Here is a 21443-nt window from a genome sequence, read left to right as displayed (position 1 = left end):
CAGGCTCACCCATGAGGATGGCTTCTCGGGGACAAGGGCTATCCTTTGTGCACCTGCCTGATGACCCCGCTCCCTGCGCCTAGCACCCCTGCTGAAGAGCGATACAATGACAGCCATCAAGCTACCAGGAACATCATTGAGCACACAATTGCTATGCTCAAGTAACGGTTCCACTGTCTAGACTGTTCCTGCCATGGAAGGAGTGCAGCAAAGATTCATCAGGATGATACCTGGGGTGGCAGGAATGACTTATGAGGAGAGATTGTGTCGATTGGGCTTATACTCACTGGAGTTTAGAAGATTGAGAGGGGATCTCATTGAAACCTATAAATTCTGTCAGGCCTGGATAGACTAGATGCAGGAAGGATGCTCCCGATGGCCGGGGAGTCCAGAACCAGGGGTCATAGTCTAAGGATAAGGGGTAAGCCATTTAGGACTGAAATGAGGAGGAATTTCTTCACCCAGAGAGTGGTGAACCTGTGGAGTTCTCTGCCACAGAGGGTGGTGGAGGCCAGTTCATTAAATATATTCAAGAAGTAGTTGGATATATTCAGGCTAAAGGGATATGGTGAGAAGGCCGGGACAGGGTACTGAATTTGGATGATCAGCCATGATCTCATTGAATGGTGGAGCAGGCTCAAAGGGCCGAATGGCCTGCTCCTATCTTCTATGTGCCACAGGAGCCCTACCATACTCGCCTGAGTGAGTCTCCCATTTCATTGTAGTGTGATGCATGCTGCACAACCTGGCTATCCTCAGGACTCAGCCACTGCCAGCAGACATTGGAGGACCACCAGAGGAGGAGAACCAAGATGGCAGGGAGGCACAAAGTGCAAGGGCCGTCCGTCGGTGGCTTATTGCAACTCAGTTCTAGGCCCCCTTTCCGGGAATGGCTTGTGCCAATGAAAGAACATGAATGGAGCTGCTCCGCAAGCCCTCAGCCGGTTAAGGCAACAACTAGTTCAAAGTGCAAACATGGACAATGTGAATAAAGGGAATTTTTTATTGTGTAAACTCTGTGCCCTTCCCGCATGACAAACTAATTCAGATAAACCCCCCAAAAAACAGTCAGAGACATAACTGGCTCTCACAACCTTCAGAAAATCAAAAAAACAGTTAAACAAAAATGACCATGATCCTTGGCCTTCATATAAAAAACAAACATTCCTGCCCCGCATATAAAAAACAAACACAACATTCCTGGCCCTCATATAAAAAACAAACCCAACAGTCTCAGCCTTCATATATAAAAAGAACATTCTCGGCCTTCATATGTAAACACAACATTTGGCCACACCTACTTTTTTCCCTGCGAGGGTGATCTGCCTCACTTCCGCGAGTGGCCCCTTCCCGCCCTGCAGCTCCTCCTCAATGGGACCCCAGTGGCTGCAGCAAGGCTGGGGGAAGGCTGCTGAGGGTCAGATGGTGAGACGGCAGATGCCCTTTGGGGACGGCCTGGACCAGCTCTGGGCTTGGAGGGCCTGGCTGCTGTCTGCTCCAACTCTGCTTGGGCGGCAGCAGTCTGTCCTACGGGTGATGGCAGCTGCAGTGGAGGAGGAATGCTGCCAACCTGACAGAGCACAGGCACTCCCTGGTCGGCTGATACACTGGCATTCGCACGGGCCAGCACTGCAGCATGCGCAGCAATCTGCTGAAGCACAGACTGCTGGGCTTCTGCGGCACGGCGAGACCTCGGCAATGCCTCGCCGATCCAGCGAGGGTGTCAGCAGTTAGTGCCCGTGTGGCCCTGATCTGTGTCTGCATCAGACCAGCCATTGAATGCACGGCACGACTGAGCACTTGGCTGGAAGCCGCCTGTGATGCAGCGAAGTCCTGCTGACTCCTAGCCTGTGCTGCCGCGAAGTCCTGCAGACTCCTTGCCTGTGCTGCACTGAATTTCTGCAGACCCCTGGCCTGTGCTGCCCTGAATTCCTGCAGACTCCTGGCCTGTGCTGCCCCGAATTCCTGAACACTCCTTGCCAGTGACTCTATGGAGTCAGGCATCCTTGCCACTGTAGCCATGAGCTCAGTGTGCCTGCGCTCAGCCTGGATGCCCATTTCACCAAGGAGCCGCAACTCCTCTGCGCTCACCGTAGCAGGACTGGAGGCCGCACTCACCCTCCGGGGAGAAGGCCGCCGAGCTTCCCCACCGCTCCCACGTTGCTGCTGCCCGCTGGGCCCAGGAGCTTCACTCTCCTCAGACCCTTCCCCCCTGCTCCCCTCCAGGGAAGACGTGTCCCCATCATGGCCATGGGCTGCCTCGGCTGAGGGTGTCACTGATGGGCCAGCTTCCTCTTCCTCCTCCTTGAATTCAGAATCACTGACAGTGGCAGCTTGAGGGGCCGCCTCCTCACCTGGCGATTCAACATCTGAAAGCAGGGAGGCACAAGAGTTGCTTTAGAGTGAGGACAGGGCGGCAGCGAGGGAGGCATGAGTGCTGCTATGCACTGCATTGGTTCGATAGTGGCAAAGGATGCTGGTGTGAGGCACAAGTGGAAAGAGAGAGGTCAAAAAGGTGATGACCTTGCCATTGCTGTCCAGAACAGGGTCAGCATCTCCACTGGCGACGGGGCCAATCAGCCGGCCTGCCATAATGCGCTCCACACGCTGCTCCAGGTCGCTGAGTTGTTTGAGGTCAGGATGGCCTCCCCCAGTCCGTAGCTGCTGCCTGGGATTGTGGGCCAGCTTGCCCTGCAAGAGAAAGGACGGCCTCTGAGTACAATGTCAAGCCCTGATCTTGCCTGCACTGCTTCCCATGGTGGAATAGCCCTGACAGTGTCAAGCCCTCATCTTGCCTGCACTGCCTCCCATGGTGGAATAGCCCTGACAGTGTCAAGCCCTGATCTTGCCTGCACTGCCTCCCATGGTGGAATAGCCCTGACAGTGTCAAGCCCTCATCTTGCCTGCACTGCCTCCCATGGTGGAATAGCCCTGACAGTGTGTAAAGTGCTGAATGTGCAAGTGGTTTTCATGAGAGTCCCATAGCTCTTGGATGAGGGCTGGGCATTGGGGTTTTCAGGTCCCTTTGGCCAGAAACTTAGGTGCACATGCCGGGATGAAGAGGATAGTGGAAAGGGTACTCACCCTGATAACCCGAGTGAGGTCGTTGAAATTTTTTCTGCATTGAACTGGAGTCCTGGCAACCATGCTGTTGGTGGTCACCCTGTTTGCCACCTTCCTCCAGGCTTTTCGGTACTTGCTGGGAAGCAGCCTCCTCCCACTGTCAGGGAAGAGTACAGGTCGCCTGCGCTCCACTGCGCCAACCGGTAGCCTCGGCACCCTCGCTGAAGCGCTCCGCTCGCTTCCTAGCCATCTCCATTGTCCTGGGCATTGAACTGTTGAACCAGCAATGGTCAGGCCTTGCTTCAGGGCTGCAGTGTGCAGGGCGTGGCAGCCAAACAAATCGACCCTCCCCCTTTAAGAGCTGACCGGCGCCAGCGTGTCTGCCTTCAATCAGCAACTTGCCGCACCTGCGCTGCGCCCGCCCTCGGTGTTAGCACCTCGGCTCGCCGGCTTAGCGCCTTATGATAGGCGTGCATCGCCTGCTTTAGCGCAGCAGCAACCTCTTGGGGCGATGCAACTCAATTTCGGCGAAGGTGGCGCTAAGTTGCGCCGGACGCTAAATTTAGCGAACGCCCGGCTGTAGCGCCCCAAACGTGGCGATACTGAATTTCTAGGCCATTGAACTTTCTTTCCTCCAATGCCCCCAGGGCTGCGAATGTTAGGACAATTGGAATGGCCAAGGTTGAGCTTCAGGTTTAACTCTGGTAACGAGGGATATAAATCGAATGGGCTCGGTTCAGTGTTCACTCACTGATACAATTTGCTCTTTTGGTGCAAAACTGATGAAATATCTAACTTGAGAGGGACCCAGGAAGGGAATGCAAACTAATTTCTAATTGGTTCCTGATGGTGCACTGGAACACGGGCCGGAGAGACGATGGCAAATGACACTGATGGCCAGCATTCTCGGGTCAGTTTTTAAAATTGTGTTTGAGATGTGGGTGTCACTGGCAAGGCTGGCATTTATTGCCCATCCCTAATTGCCCTTGAGGAGGTGGTGAGCTGCCGTCTTGAACCACTGCAGTCCGTGTGGTGAAAGTGCTCCCACAGTGCTATTAGGGAGTTCCAGGACTTTGATCCAGTGACGATGAAGGATCGACAATATATTTCCAAGTCAGGATAGTGTAACTTGGAGGGGAATTTGGAGGTGGTGGTGTTCCCATGCGCCTGCTGCCCTTGTCCTTCTAGGTGGAAGAGGTCGTGGGTTTGGGAGGTGCTGTCAAAGAAGCCTTGGCGAGTTGCTGCAGTGCATCTTGTAGATGGTACACACTGCAGCCACAGTACGCCACTTTCAGCCCAATAACCTCTCTACACTGTCCCATCAGTCTCTTCCAGGTCAAGTATGGCACAGGGCTTTGTAACTTGGACTTGCTGTCCATTTCATGTCCAGTGGATGGGAAATCTGATTTAATGCTCCCTCTTCAGCATCATCTACCCTCCTTTCCATTTCCCACACCAGCGTTCCTAGTGGTCTCCCTAAGGGAGGATTGTAGTGCCACCAGGTTTTTGCTGCACCCATTGGGACAGGCTCAAAATCCCTGATCTTTCTCATGGGACCTGTGTAAGTAGTGGAGAGAAGCTACACGCCCCTACACGTGGGCAAGGGGGAGCTCTTGTGAGAAGCGCAGAGAGAATGCTGTTAATGCACAGAATGTCTGTATGAAATTTAAAAGTTCAAGCTGAGAATTTGACCTTCAGTGTTTGCCCATGTGAAGGGGCTTCAGCCTCACTGCTGTATAATTCTGGAACCAATTCCCTCAGAGCTCTGGTGCTGAGTGTCCTGGGCCCCCAAGAGAAAGCTAGGTGCACAAACTCATTGACCCCCGCCCTGCCCGCTGCTCCCTAACCACCCCCCCCACAAAGTCTGCTGACCATCCAAGTTACTGCTGGAACCCCCAGACTGGGGCTACCTGTGGCTGCAGGGTGAAGGACTGATGCTGGTCTCACTGACTGGCAAACAATAAGGGTCCTTGCAGGAAAGGGGCAGACTTGCATTTCTGTAGCACCTTTCACAATGTCCCAAGTGATTTACAGCCAAGAGAAGTACTTTTATTTTTCAAGTGTTGTCACTGTTGAAGTGTAGGTAACACAGCTGCCAATTTGTGCACAGCAAGCTGCCACACACAGCAATGAGAGAATCTGCTTTCACAATGTAGGTCGAGGGGGAAAATGTGTGGCCAGCACACCTGGGTGAACTCCCCTGCTTTTGGTTGACAGTGCCCTGGGATCTTGTATGCCCACCTGAGAGGGCACCATTAGAGAGATGGCCCCTCCCACAGTGCAGCACCCCCTCAGTACTGCCCTGAAGTGTTAGTCTGGATTATAGGCTTCAGTCTCTGGAGCGGGGCTTGAACCCACAACACTCTGACTCAGGGGTGAGAGAGCTACTCACTGAACCAAGGCTGACAATAGGGGTACTTGGGACTCCATGGGATTATACCAGGGAAAAGTGTTCCTTTGTTTGCGGTTTTGAACCATTATAGACTTAATGATAAAACTATTAGGACACGATTGGTCTGCGTACAGCACATTCAAGAAGTTTATTTTGGATTAGTTTAGAGTTAGTCAGTGTTACACTAAATCATTGCGATGCATCAGTAAATGCAGCTGCTGTTAATGGTCTTTCCAACACAAGCCAATCAGCTGCCCTTGAGAAATCGCACCCCGAGATCTGAAATGAACAAATAAAGAGCGTTAGAATTGGCTTCCTCAATTCCAGAAGAAAGAACAGATGTGCAGTGATCCAGGATTTCACCAGCATAGCCCAACATCGCAACCACTGGCTCACTTTGGAAGTATTGACACTGGTGCAGTTAAACATGGCAGTCATTGGTGTACAGCAAGATCCCACAGACAACAATGGGATGTAAAACCAGTTGGTCTGTATTTGTTTGGTGGTAGTGGAGAGCAGAATGTTCCCTATCCTTCCAATAGTGTCCTTTACCTGACCCATAAATGGAACCTTCGGCTACGGTCTCATCAAAGAGATAGCAGCTCTGACAATGCAGCACTCCCTCAGTACTGACCCGTCGACAGTGCAGCGCTCCCTCAGTAATGACCCGTCAACAGTGCAGCGCTCCCTCAGTAATGACCCTCCGACAATGCAGCGCTCCCTCAGTACTGTCCCTCCGACAGTGCGGCGCTCCCTCAGTACTGCCCCTCTGACAGTGCAGTGCTCCCTCAGTACTGCCCCTCCGACAGTGCAGTGCTCCCTCAGTACTGACCCGCCGACAGTGTGGCGCTCCCTCAGTACTGTCCCTCCGACAGTGCGGCGCTCACTCAGTACTGCCCCGCCGACAGTGCAGTGCTCCCTCAGTACTGACCCGCTGACAGTGTGGCGCTCCCGCAGTACTGCCCCTCCGACAGTGCAGCGCTCCCTCAGTACTGACCCGTCGACAGTGCAGCGCTCCCTCAGTACTGACCTGCCGACAGTGCAGCACTCCCTCAGTACAGATCCTCCGACAGTGCAGCACTCCCTCAGATCTTCCCCCCGTGGCCACCAACCTCATAGTTCCCCAACCCCACACAACCCGCTTCTACCTCCTTCCCAAGATCCACAAACAGGACTGCCCCGGTAGACCCATCGTTTCAGCCTGTTTTTGCCCCACGGAACTTATCTCTTCCTATCTCGACTCTATCTTTTCTCCCCTTGTCCAGTCTCTTCCCACCTACATCCGCGACTCTTCTGACACCCTCCGCCACTTTAACAGTTTCCACTTTCCTGGCCCCAACCGCTTCCTTTTCACCATGGACGTACAATCCCTCTACACCTCCATCCCCCACCAGGATGGCCTGAGGGCGCTCCGCTTCTTCCTTGAACAGAGGCCCAACCAGTCCCCATCCACCACCACCTTCCTCTGCCTGGCTGAACTTGTTCTCACATTGAACAACTTCTCCTTTGACTCCACTCATTTCCTCCAAATCAAAGGTGTTGCCATGGGTACCAGCATGGGTCCTAGCTATGCCTGCCTTTTCCTGGGATATGTGGAACACTCTTTGTTCCAGTCCTACTCGGGTCCCCTCCCTCACCTCTTTTTCCGGTACATTGATGACTGTATTGGTGCCGTTTCCTGCTCTCGCCCTGAACTAGACAATTTCATTCACTTTGTCCCCAATTTCCACCCTTCCCTCACCTTCACATGGTCCATCTCTGACTCTTCCCTTCCCTTCCTCGACATCTCCGTCTCCATCTCTGGGGATAGGTTACTGACCAACATTCACTATAAGCCCATTGACTCCCACAGCTACCTGGACTACACTTCCACCCACCCCGCCTCCTGTAAGGACTCTATTCCATTCTCCCAGTTTCTCCGTCTCCGCCGCATCTGCTCCGACGATGCCACCTTCCACACCAGTGCTTCCGACATGTCTTAATCTAGAGCCGTCTTTTGTCTCTTTACTGGTCCCATCACCATCTCGTCTGGTTTTGAATATCTCTTAATGTCTCTTCACTTCTCTTTTGTTCTTTATCCCCATTTCCCAGCCTCCAAACTGGCCTTTTAATCTGTTTCATTTCCTGTGTTTTTTCTGAGTCCTGTCGAAGGGTTTTGATCTGAAACGTTGACTCTGTTTCTCTCTCTATGGATGATGCCTGGCCTGCTGAGTTTTTCCACCAGTTTCTGTTGTTATTTCGGATTTCCAGCATCCGCAGTATTTTGCTATCAGAAATAAACCAGTACCGCAGCCTCTTCTACAGCAGCGCCCCTCGCAGACAGTCACCGGTACTGCAGTCTCATCTACAGCAGCGCCCCTCGCAGGCAGTCACTGGTACCGAAGCCTCTTCTACAGCAGCGCCCCTCGCAGACAGTCGCCGGTACCGCAGCCTCATCTACAGCAGCGCCCCTCGCAGACAGTCGCCGGTACCGCAGCCTCATCTACAGCAGCGCCCCTCGCAGACAGTCGCCGGTACCGCAGCCTCATCTACAGCAGCGCCCCTCGCAGACAGTCGCCGGTACCGCAGCCGCATCTACAGCAGCGCCCCTCGCAGACAGTCGCCGGTACCGCAGCCTCATCTACAGCAGCGCCCCTCGCAGACAGTCACCGGTACCGCAGCCTCATCTACAGCAGCGCCCCTCGCAGACAGTCGCCGGTACCGCAGCCTCATCTACAGCAGCGCCCCTCGCAGACAGTCACTGGTACTGCAGCCTCATCTACAGCAGCGCCCCTCGCAGACAGTCGCCGGTACCGCAACCTCATCTACAGCAGCGCCCCTCGCAGACAGTCACCGGTACCGCAGCCTCATCTACAGCAGCGCCCCTCGCAGACAGTCACTGGTACCGCAGCCTCATCTACAGCAGCGCCCCTCGCAGACAGTCACCGGTACCGCAGCCTCATCTACAGCAGCGCCCCTCGTAGACCGTCACCGGTACTGCAGCCTCAACTGCAGCAGCGCCCCTCGCAGACAGTCGCCGGTACTGCAGCCTCTTCTGCAGCAGCTTCCCTCGCAGACAGTCGCCGGTACCGCAGCCTCATCTACAGCAGCGCCCCTCGCAGACAGTCGCCGGTGCCGCAGCCTCATCTACAGCAGCGCCCCTCGCAGACAGTAGCCGGTACCGCAGCCTCATCTGCAGCAGCGCCCCTCGCAGACAGTCACCGGTACCGCAGCCTCACCTACAGCAGCGCCCCTCGCAGACAGTCGCCGGTGCCGCAGCCTCAACTACAGCAGCGCCCCTCGCAGACAGTCGCCGGTACTGCAGCCTCTTCTCCGGCAGCTTCCCTCGCAGACAGTCGCCGGTACCGCAGCCTCATCTACAGCAGCGCCCCTCGCAGACAGTCGCCGGTGCCGCAGCCTCATCTACGGCAGCGCCCCTCGCAGACAGTCACCGGTACCGCAGCCTCATCTACAGCAGCGCCCCTCGCAGACAGTCACCGGTACTGCAGCCTCATCTACGGCAGCGCCCCTCGCAGACAGTCGCCGGTACCGCAGCCTCATCTACAGCAGCGCCCCTCGCAGACAGTCGCCGATACCGCAGCCTCATCTACAGCAGCGCCCCTCGCAGACAGTCGCCGGTACCGCAGCCCCATCTACAGCAGCGCCCCTCGCAGACAGTCGCCGGTACTGCAGCTTCTTCTACAGCAGCGCCCCTCGCAGGCAGTCGCCGGTACCGCAACCTCATCTACAGCAGCGCCCCTCGCAGACAGTAGCCGGTACTGCAGCCTCATCTACAGCAGCGCCCCTCGCATACAGTAGCCGGTACTGCAGCCTCATCTACAGCAGCGCCCCTCGCAGACAGACGCCGGTACCGCATCCTCATCTACAGCAGCGCCCCTCGCAGGCAGTCACCGGTACCGCAGCCACATCTACAGCAGCGCCCCTCACAGACAGTCGCCGGTACTGCAACCTCATCTACAGCGGCGCTCCTCGCAGACAGTAGCCGGTACCGCAGCCTCATCTACAGCAGCAACCCTCGCAGATAGTCGTCGGTACTGCAGCTTCATCTACAGCAGCGCCCCTCGCAGTTAACAGGAGGAGGCAGCTCCAAAAATATCCCCATCCTCATTGATGGTGGAGCCCAGCATGTGAGTGCAAAAGACAAGGCTGAAGCATTTGCAACTACCTTCAGCCAGAATTGCCGAGTGGATGATCCATCTCGGCCTCCTCCTGAGGTCCCCAGCATCACAGATGGCAGTCTTCAGCCCATTCAATTCACTCCACGTGATGTCAAGAAACGGCTGAAGACACTGGATACTGCAAAGGCTATGGGCCCTGACAACATTCCGGCAATAGTACTGAAGACTTGTGCTTCAGAACTAGCTGCGCCCCTAGCCAAGCTGTTCCAGTACAGCTACAACACTGGCAGCTACCCGGCAATGTGGAAAATTGCCCAAGTATGTCCTGTTTACAAAAAGCAGGACAAATCCAACCTGGCCAATTACCGTCCCATCAGTCTATTCTCAATCATCAGCAAAGTGATGGAAGGTGTCGTCGACAGTGCTATCAAGCGGCACATACTCAGCAATAACCTGCTAACTGACGCCCAGTTTGGGTTCCGCCAGGGCCACTCAGCTCCTGACCTCATTACAGCCTTGGTCCAAACATGGACAAAAGAGCTGAACTCAAGAGGTGAGGTGACAGTGACTGCCCTTGACATCAAGGCAGCATTTGATCGAGTGTGGCATCAAGGAGCTCTAGCAAAACTGAAGTCAATGGGAATCAAGGGGAAAACTCTCCATTGGTTGGAATCATACCTAGCACAAAGGAAGTTGGCTGTGGTTGTTGGAGGTCATTCATCCCAATCACATGACATCACTGCAGGAGTTGCTCAGGGCAGTGTCCTAGGCCCAACCATCTTCAGCTGTTTCATCAATGACCTTCCCTCCAATGTGGAAGTACAGTTTCTCATTTAGACATAAAATGGCTTCCTGGGCATAGAATGAAATCCATTTAAATTTTAAAATGGCCAACAGCATGATTCACTAATCATGTTTCAAGGGAACGAGATAATTTAGGAATGCTATATACGTACTCCTTGTTTGTGATAAGCTTAACAAGGAGCCTCATTTACCAAACAAACAGCCAAGGACATGATAAGGTAAACATCGGCCCACAGGCCCAGTTGGTACAGTGAGAGAACAGAGGGAACAGAGAGATCCCATAATAAAGGATTAGTTAATCTTATCCCAAGGTATTTCCATTCGTTATTCTAACGCAGCCCGGAATACGTTGTTTCAATAATTCGCAAGGTCTGTGCCTTTGTAATCAGTTATGATTCAATACTATGTCATGTGGCATAGAAAGCCTGTTTTGCTTCTGTACTGTATAAATATACTACAACTCCTGTATTACTTTGAAGAGGTCTGATGTAGCCCTTGTCTACACAGCTCTTCCCTTGCAAGCAAATAAAGCCTGTCTTTAACGATACTTTGTGTTTAAGAGTCTTACTCGGGAGTCGTGACTTCGACACCATCATAAGGTCAGAAGTGGGGATGTTCGCTGATGATTGCACACTGTGCAGCACCATTCGAGACTCGTCAGATACTGACACAGTCCGTTTCCATATGCAGCAAGACCTGAACAACATTCAGACTTGGGCTGACAAGTGGCAAGTAACATTCGCATCACACAAGTGCCAGGCAATGACCATCTCCAACAAGCGAGACTTTAACCATCTCCCCTTGACATTCAATGGCATTACCATCGCTGAATCCCCCACTATCAACATCCTGGGGGTTACCATTGATCAGAAACTGAACTGGACCAGCCATAGAAATACTGTGGCTACAAGAGCAGGCCAGAGGCTGGGAAATCTGCGGCGAATGTCTCACCTCCTGACTCCCCAAAGCCTTTCCACCATCTACAAGGCACAAGTCAGGAGTGTGATGGAATACTCTCCACTTGCCTGGATGAGTGCAGCTCCAACAACACTCAAGAAGCTCGACACCATTCAGGATAAAGCAGCCTGCTTGATTGGCACTCCATCCACCTTCAACATTCACTCCCTCCACCACCGGCGCACTGTGGCTGCAGTGTGTACCATCTACAAGATGCACTGCAGCAACTCGCCAAAGCTCCTTCAACAGCACCTTCCAAACCCGCGACCTCTACCACTTAGAAGGACAAGGGCAGCAGACGCATGGGAACATCACCACCTACAAGTTCCCCTCCAAGCCACACACCATCCTGACTTGGACCTGTATCGCCGTTCCTTCACTGTCACTGGGCCAAAATCCTGGAACTCCCTTCCTAACAGCATTGTGGGTGTACCTACACCATATGGACTGCAGCGGTTCAAGAAGGTGGCTCACCACCATCTTCTTAAGGGCAATTAGGGATGGGCACTAAATGCAGGCCAAGCCAGCCAGCGACGCCTGTTATGTGTTTTGTGTTCTCCTCCCACCTGTGGTGGCGCTGTCACAGGAGATAAATGGTTGGGTGTTCTCTGTTAAGTTTAGCTCTCTTTGTTCGGAACTTTCCAGAACTTCCTTTCCTTCCAATAAAGCACTTCATGTTTGAATCTCTGAGCTCTGAGTCCTAAATTGTGTCTAGGTAGAAAGGTACCGACACAACAAGTGGCAACAAGGAGCGGATGAATCTGTGTACGTTACGGGTGCAGCGAGTAAACAGAAATTTTAATTTGAAACGTGAGATGGCTACTATATTAGGAAACATCGGTGATTTTGATGAAAATGTGGAGCAATGGAGCGCATATACGGAACGTTTTGACTATTTTGTATTGGCGAATGCGGTGGCAAATGAAAAGGTCGTGCCTACCTTTTTGAGATAAATCGGGCCGAAGACATTCAATTTACTTCGCAGCCTCGTGCAGCCAGATAAGCCAGGAACTAAAACATATAAGCAACTAGTGGAAATTCTTGGAGCACATTTTTCACCAAAACCTCTGGTTATTGCTGAGAGATTTAGATTTCACAAACGGAATCAAGAGGAGGGGGAATCAGTGACGATATTTATTGCTGCTTTAAAAAGGTTATCAGAACACTGCGAGTTCAAGGAGGTGCTGAAGGACACCATTAGAGACAGACTCGTGTGTGGTCTGCAAAATGCAGCCACACAGAAGCGCCTTCTTACTGAGGACAACCTTACTCTTGAAAAGGCCATTGAAGTTAGTGTCTCCATGGAGATGGCAGAAAAGGAGGCTCACCAGTCGAGTTCAACAGGGAGAGTTCACAAGGTGTCGTCTGAGCCTAAAGGTGCGCGGAACGGCACATGTTGCCGTTGTGGGAAAATGGGCCATCACGCTAATGACTGCTGGTGTATGGACCTGGAATGCCAAAATTGTGGCAAAAAGGGTCATATTGAACGCGCCTGTAGAGGTAAAAAAAGAACAGACAGAGCTGGGAAGCATGGAAGCAAAATGTCTGTATTTGTACAAGAGAGGAAAAAGAGTGTTCATTCAGTGCAGTATGATGGAACAAGCAAAACAGAGGGGAGCGACACCTCTGAGGAGGAAGAGGCGCACATACTGATGGTTGCAGGTGATTCAAATGGCTACTGGGTGTCTGTGGTAAACCACGTTCACTATCGTATCACTGTTAGTAGTTAGCACTGTTCACCACTGTTCGTTATAACTGTATCACTGACCACTATTGTATCACGGTACGAGGTCGCCTCTTGCCACACTGCTATACCTGGGATGACCACTGCCGACTCCGCCTTGGCTCCACCCACCAGGCCAGGTATAAAGGTGAGCGACTGGCTGGTATTCCTCCTGCTTGGATCGGATCACCCACGAGAGTGGGCTCTGTTATTTAGTCAATAAAAACCTTTAGTCACCTTCGTAACTCTTCGCCTTTTATTGGAGGAATTGATAGGTATATCAATTTTATTGACTAAATTTAATGATGTCCGACAACGAGTCACAACTGGCGGAGGAGCCACCAGCGCAGCTCCCAGGAGCACAGCCACACCAGCCAGCTTGGCTGCGAGCCCTCAGACCGCCGTACCTGGACCTGAACCCACGAGCAGCAAACTCAGCCGCAGACTTTAAACACTGGCTGGTCTGCTTCGAATCATACCTGAGAGAATCCAGCGTCCCTCAGGCATCCAAACTAAGTGTCCTGCAGGCACAACTGAGCCCGAGAGTATACACTCTCATCGAGGACATGACTACCTACGAGACCGCCATCAACCTGCTGAAACAGAAGTACCGGACCCCGGTAAACTACATGTACGCTAGGCACCTCCTAAGATCACGGCCGCAACAGCCAGGAGAATCAGTAGCCGAATTCTCACAGGCGCTATATGCACTCGCCAGGAACTGTGACTTTAAATCGGTGTCGGCAGCCGAAAATACTGAAGATAATATCCGCGACGCATTCCTGAAAGGCCTACGGTCCGAGTACTCACGGCAAAGACTGCTGGAAGCTAAAGACCTCAGCATGGAAAAAGCTGAAGCCCTCGCTATCTCCCTGGAAGTGGCCCACCAAGATCAGGAAGCATTCACCAGGTACTGCTCGCGACCCTGGGACTCGGGCCCGACCCCTACCACAGCACCCTTCCCAGCGCCGCCCCCGGGACCTACCTCTGCGTCGGCGTCCCGGACCCGACCGGCCCCGCCACCCCCGGCACCGGCCCCGACATCGGGCATCCGCGATCGGGCCGCCGGCTGTTTTTTTTGTGGCCAGGAGAAGCACCCGAGGTCGCGCTGCCCAGCCAAGAACTCCATATGCAAAACCTGCCTGAAGAAAGGCCACTTCTCCAAGGCCTGCAGGAGCGGATCCTCAGAGGCCAGCAGTGCCGCATGCGAACTATGGGGGCGGCCATCTTCGTTTAGGGCAACTGAGGCCAGCATCCCCACACATGAGTCATGGGGGCGGCCATCTTTGTTTAGGGCAACTGAGGCCAGCATCCCCACACATGAGTCATGGGGGCGGCCATCTTTGATTAAGGCAACCGACCCCAATAGTGCCTCATGGGGCCCTACCTCGTGGGAGACGCCATTTTACTCACCACGCCCGACCACCTCGCCCGCAGATGACAACGACTCGCTCAGCTACACACTAGCTTCCGTCACCCTGGACCAAGCCCGCCCGCACCATCTGTCCAAGTCAATGATGGACATCAAAGTGAACGGCCATGCCACAACCTGCCTGTTCGACAGCGGAAGCACGGAGAGCTTCATCCACCCAGACACGGTGAGCCACTACTCCCTCTCTGTCCTACCAACGCGCAGCCGAATCTCGATGGCATCGAGGTCCCACGCCACGGACATCAGCGGCTACTGTGTCGTGACCCTGTCGGTTAAGGGCACGGAGTATAAAAACTTTAAACTCCTCGTCCTCCCCCATCTCTGCGCTGCCGTCCTACTAGGGCTGGACTTCCAATCCCACCTCCAAAGCGTAACCCTAGCATACGGTGGACCCCTCCCCCCACTCACAGTCAACAACCAGCAAACGTTAAACCGCCCACCGCGTAACACCTGCAGCCTCTCCACCCTCAAGGTCCCGCCACCCTCTCTGTTTGCTAACCTTACCCCTGACTGCAAACCCGTCGCTACCAAGAGCAGGCGGTATAGCGCCGGGGACAGAGCCTTCATTAGCTCTGAGGTGCGGCACCTCCTGAAAGAGGGCATTATCGAGGGGAGCAGCAGCCCCTGGCGTGCCCAGGTCGTAGTCGTAAAGACCGGCGATAAAAACCGCCTGGTCATCGACTACAGCCAGACCATAAACAGATATACCCAGCTGGACGCATACCCCCTCCCCCGCATATCTGACATGGTCAATCAGATTGCACAGTATAAAGTATTCTCGACCATCGACTTGAAGTCGGCCTACCACGAACTCCCTATCCACCCTGAGGACCGCCAGTATACCGCCTTCGAGGCGAATGGGCGCCTATACCACTTCCTTAGGGTCCCCTTTGGTGTCACTAATGGGGTCTCGGTCTTCCAAAGGGAGATGGACCAGATGGTTGACCAGAACGAACTGCAGGCTACATTCCCCTACCTAGATAACGTCACTATCTGCGGCCGCGACCGGCAGGAACATGATGCGAATCTGGAGAAATTCCTCCGTACGGCCCAACGGCTGAACCTCACCTACAATAAGGAGAAATGCGTGTTTAACACCACGCGCCTTGCCATCCTCGGCTGCGTAGTGGAGAACGGAATCATCGGCCCCGACCCAGAAAGAATGCGCCCCCTCATGGAGCTACCCCTCCCCCACTGCCCTAAAGCACTTAGGAGAACCCTGGGGCTTTTCGCCTACTATGCCCAATGGGTACCCAATTACGCGGACAAAGCCAGACCCCTCCTGAAAGCCGCTTCCTTCCCCCTCATGGAGGAGGCGTGCGCGGCCTTCTCCCTCATTAAGGGAGACATAGCCAAGGCCACGATGCACGCAGTGGACGAGTCCATCCCCTTTCAGGTGGAGAGCGACGCATCCGACTTCGCCTTAGCCGCCACCCTAAACCAGGAGGGGAGGCCAGTGGCCTTCTTCTCAAGGACCCTACAGGGCCCCGAGATCCGACATTCGTCGGTCGAGAAAGAGGCCCAGGCGATCGTGGAGGCAGTACGGCGCTGGAGGCGCTACCTGGCAGGCAAACGATTTACCCTCCTCACCGACCAGCGTTCGGTGGCTTTCATGTTTAATAACAAGCTGAAGGGCAAAATCAAGAATGACAAGATTTTGAGATGGAGAATCGAGCTCTCCACCTACGATTATGAGATCTTGTACCGGCCAGGCAAGCTGAACGAATCCCCTGATGCCCTTTCACGAATGACATGCGCCAGCGCGCATATCGATAGGCTTCAGACCCTCCACGACCAGCTCTGCCACCCCGGAGTCACCAGACTCTACCATTTCATTAAGGCCCGCAACCTGACCTACTCCATCGAGGAGGTCAGGACCATGACCAGGAACTGCCAGACCTGTGCGGAGTGCAAACCGCACTTCTATAGGCCGGACCGAGCAAGCCTGATCAAGGCCACCCGCCCCTTCGAGCGCCTGAGCATCGACTTTAAGGGGCCCCTCCCGTCCTCTGACCGTAATGTGTACTTCCTCAACATCGTTGATGAGTACTCCCGTTTCCCCTTTGCCTTCCCCTGCCCCGACATGACCAGTAGCACGGTCATTAAGTGCCTGAATGCCCTCTTCGCCTTGTTCGGGTTCCCGAACTATATACACAGCGACCGGGGCTCCTCCTTCATGAGCGAGGAACTCCGGCAATTCCTCCTAGAGAGAGGTATTGCAGCAAGCAGGACCACCAGCTACAACCCCAGAGGTAACGGTCAGGTGGAAAGAGAGAACGCGACGGTATGGAAGGCCGTCCTCTTAGCCTTAAAGTCTAAGGGCCTCCCAACCTCCCGCTGGCAAGAAGTCCTCCCGACAGCGCTGCACTCCATCCGGTCATTACTTTGCACGGCCACTAACACCACCCCCCATGAACGAATGTTCGTTTTCCCCAGGAAGTCGACTACGGGAACCACTCTACCAACCTGGCTGACCGCCCCGGGGCCGGTCTGGCTGCGGAAACACGTGAGGACCCATAAAACGGACCACCTGGTCGAGAGGGTGAACCTCCTGCACGCCAACCCCCAGTACGCCTACGTGGCATACCCAGATGGGCGGGAGGACACTGTCTCCCTACGAGACCTCGCACCCTCAGCCGATCCGGAAACACCGCCACCACCCCCCCAACCTCAGTCCAGGTAGACGGCATGCCGGAACCCCACGAGCCCTCGCCGACCACGCAAACACCAGCATCAACACCGGATAAGGCACCAGCACCGGATAAGGCAACACCACCGCTGCGGCGATCGGAGAGGCTCACGAAGCCTCCGGACAGACTGACCTACCAGAATTGGTAGTACACTTCACCCCGCCGGACTTAATTCTAAACAAGGGGTGAATGTGGTAAACCACGTTCACTATCATATCACTGTTAGTAGTTAGCACTGTTAACCACTGTTTGTTATAACTGTATCACTGACCACTATTGTATCACGGTACGAGGTCGCCTCTTGCCACACTGCTATACCTGGGATGACCACTGCCAACTCCGCCTTGGCTCCTCCCACCAGGCCAGGTATAAAGGTGAGCGACTGGCTGGTATTCCTCCTGCTTGGATCAGATCACCCACGAGAGTGGGCTCTGTTATTTAGTCAATAAAAACCTTTAGTCACCTTCGTAACTCTTCGCCTTTTATTGGAGGAATTGATAGGTATATCAGTGTCACCACTGGTGGAGGGACAATCAGTGCGGATGGAGGTGGACACAGGCGCGGCTGTGTCCCTTGTTTCAGAAACTGTCTACAACAAAATGCTAAAGCATCTTACCCTTCAGCCGACAAACATTGTGCTAAAGACGTATACCGGCGAACCTGTGGCCATGAGAGGCGTCATTGAGGTGACAGTTAAATTGAACGGACAGACTGCAAAACTGCCACTACATGTGGTAAAGGGAAATTACCCATCGCTACTGGGATGTGCGTGGCTAGAGAAAATCACGCTGGACTGGCCTGCAGTCCGCATGATGTCAAAAGGGGAGTCAGGTCTGACTGCAGTGTTAAACAAACATGCAGAACTCTTCAATGGGGAACTTGGGAGCATGAAAAAGATCAGCGTGAGGCTGGACTTTAAACCTGACAGCAAGCCGAAGTTTCACAAAGCCCGACCTGTACCCTATGCAATTAGGCCAAAAGTTGAGGCTAACTTGGAGGCGTTAGTCGAGAATGGAGACCTGGAGCCTGTGAGCATGAGCAAATGGGCCACACCCATTGTTCCTGTCCTGAAAAAGGATGGATCTGTTCGAATCTGCGGGGATTTTAAAGTGACTATTAACCCGGTGCTGTTTGCGGAACAGTACCCTCTTCCCCTCATTGATGATCTTTTTACGGGCCTGGCCGGAGGGCCAAAGTTCAGCAAAATAGACTTATGCCAGGCTTATCTACAAATGCATGTCGATGACAAATCATAGGAGCTGCTGACAATTGTGACACACAAAGGGCTATACAGGTACTGCCGTCTTCCGTTTGGAATTACGTCGGCCCCTGCTCTATTCCAAAGGGCAATGGATCAGATTTTGAGTGGACTGCCAGGAGTCCAGTGCTGCCAGGAGTCCAGTTCTACCTGGACGACATCCTTGTCACTGGGACAAATGAGGAGGATCATCTTCTGAACTTGGATGCGACACTACAACGACTGAAAGAGTACGGACTCAGAGTTCGTAAAGACAAATGTGAATTCTTTCAGTCTTCAGTTGAGTACCTGGGGCATGTGATTGACGCTACTGGCCTGCATAAGGCGCTGTCAAAGGTCAAGGTGATCGTGGAGGCCCCAGCACCCCAGAATGCGAGCCAGTTACGTTCATTTCTGGGGCTACTTAACTACTATGGGAAGTTTATTCCAGACTTAGCAACATTGCTGAAGCCGTTACATCAGTTGCTATGTCAAGGCAAAACATGGAAATGGACTGAACTGTGCAACGAAGCTTTCGCCCAAGCAAAGAAAGCATTGCTGAAATCGGAGGTCCTGACACACTTCGACCCAAAGCTACCCATGCAGCTAGCATGTGATGCATCACCAGATGGTGTGGGAGCAGTCAAATCCCACATCATGCCTTTGGGTGAAGAGAAATCTATCGCCTCTGCATCACGCTCCTTGAACAAGGCCGAGAGTAACTATGCGCAGATCGAGCGCGAGGCCTTGGGAATCGTTTTTGGAATTCGAAAATTTCATCAGTACCTGTTTGGGAGAAGGTTCACACTCCTGACAGACCACCGTCCATTGACTTCAATCTTCGGGCCCCACACCGGAATTCCATCTCTCGCTGCAAGCAGGATGCAAAGGTGGGCTTTACTGTTGTCAGGACACACATACGACATCAAATATCGCAAATCAGACTTGCACGGCAACGCAGGCGGTCTCTCGAGGCTACCCTTGCCTGTTACTCCCCCAGAGCCTCGTCAGATAGACATCTTCTACTTTAGACAAGTGGAGGGAGCACCTGTCACTGCAGTTCAGGTGCGAAGGTACACCCGCAACGATCCAGTCCTGTCTGAGGTAATGGACGATGTCATTCGAGGGAGAGCTATAGGAGATTCTCCTAGTTTGAAACCTTACGTTTCAAAAAGAAATGAGCTCTCCATCCAGGCAGGTTGTCTTCTTTGGGGACGCCGTGTCATCATTCCGCCACCTCTGAGGGAATCTATACTGCAACAACTTCATACAGGCCACAGTGGGATGGTTCGGATGAAGGAAATGGCAAGAAGCTACTTCTGGTGGCCAGGTCTCAATGGGAATATTGAGGAGAAAGCCAAAATATGTTCCCCATGTCAAAGGGTCCAGAATGTTCCACAGCTGGCAACCCTACACCCCTGGGATTGGCCTGCAGAAGTGTGGCAGCGAGTACATGTGGACTTCGCCGGTCCTTTCGAAGAGAAGATGTTTATGGTGGTTGTAGATGCTCGTAGCAAGTGGCCGGAGGTCGCTGTAATGAGGTCTACCATGGCAGAGAAAACAATTGAGAAACTTGGTGAGATGTTCAGCCGTTATGGCTCACTGGAACAACTCGTAAGTGACAACGGTCCACAATTTGTATCACAGGAGTTTGCAACCTTCCTGCATGTGAATGGTGTCCAACACATCAGGTCTGCGCCCTATCATCCCTCTACTAACGGCCAGGCAGAAAGGTTCATGCAAACTTTGAAGCACGCCTTGAAGGCATCGCAAGGTCAGGACACAATCCACCAACGTCTGAACAGCTTCCTGTTGTCCTACAGGAACGAGCCGCATGCCACAACCAAAACTTCCCCCGCTTCGCTCATGATGAAGAGGCAGTTGCGGACAAGTTTTGACTTACTCAAACCTCCAAGGGCAGAGCAGGTTGTCCATCGTCAACAACAAGCTCAAGTTGAAAAGAGAGAGAAAAGAGCCAAGGAGAGACGGTTTCATCCGGGAGAGCACGTCCTAGCTCGAAACTACAACACTGGACCGAAATGGGTTCCTGCTACAGTGATCGTGCAGACGGGCCCTGTGTCTTACACGGTTGAGACTGCTGAGGACGTCGTCTGGAGAAGACACACAGATCAACTGTTGGTAGGAGCAGAGACAGCCACAGAGGCTCCAACGGCTGTTTGGCCTGAACTTTTTCCAGATGATACCGCAAACCAGCATCCTTTGCCACAGTGCTCTTCTCCAACACAGGAAGTCAAAGAGACTGTTCCACCTGTGCAAACTCCTGACTTTCGACTGACACAGGCACCTTCTCCATCCAGGCCTGTGTCAATGCCTACTGCTGTGGAAGCCAGCGATGACTGCCGGTATCCTGTCAGAGAGCGGCGGCCTCCAAGACGCTTGGATCTGTAGGCTTAGTGACTTACCCACAAGACTGGGGCAGAATAAACCCCAGGGTAAAGTCAGGGGTTGAGGCAGTCTACCTCTACCCTAGGTTCGTTGTGTGCAATGAAAGTAACTTACCTGTTGAGGAATAATGTGGACCTTCCATTTAAGAGGGGAGGAAATGTTATGTATTTTGTGTTCTCCTCCCACCTGTGGTGCCGCTGTCACAGGAGATAAATGGTTGGGTGTTCTCTGTTAAGTTTAGCTCTCTTTGTTTGGAACTTTCCAGAACTTCCTTTCCTTCCAATAAAGCACTTCATGTTTGAATCTCTGAGTCCTAAATTGTGTCTAGGTAGAAAGGTACCGACACAACAACGCCCACATCCCATCAATGAATAAAAAAAAAGATAGTCGCCGGTACCGCAGCCTCATCTACAGCAGCGCCCCCCTTGCAGACAGTCGCCGGTACTGCAGCCTGATCTTCAGCAGCGTCCCCTCGCCGACAGTCGCCGGTACTGCAGCCTCATCTACAGCAGCGCCCCTCGCAGACAGTCATAGAAACATAGAAGATAGGAGCAGGAGTAGGCCATTCGGCCCCTCGAGCCTTCTCCGCCATTCAATGAGATCATGGCTAATCATCCAAAT

Source organism: Somniosus microcephalus, chromosome 5 (assembly GCF_052327205.1).
Source record: "Somniosus microcephalus isolate GS21.2 chromosome 5, FLI_Smic_1.0, whole genome shotgun sequence".
Classification (NCBI taxonomy): domain Eukaryota; kingdom Metazoa; phylum Chordata; class Chondrichthyes; order Squaliformes; family Somniosidae; genus Somniosus; species Somniosus microcephalus.
Note: the sequence above shows the minus strand (reverse complement) of the source record.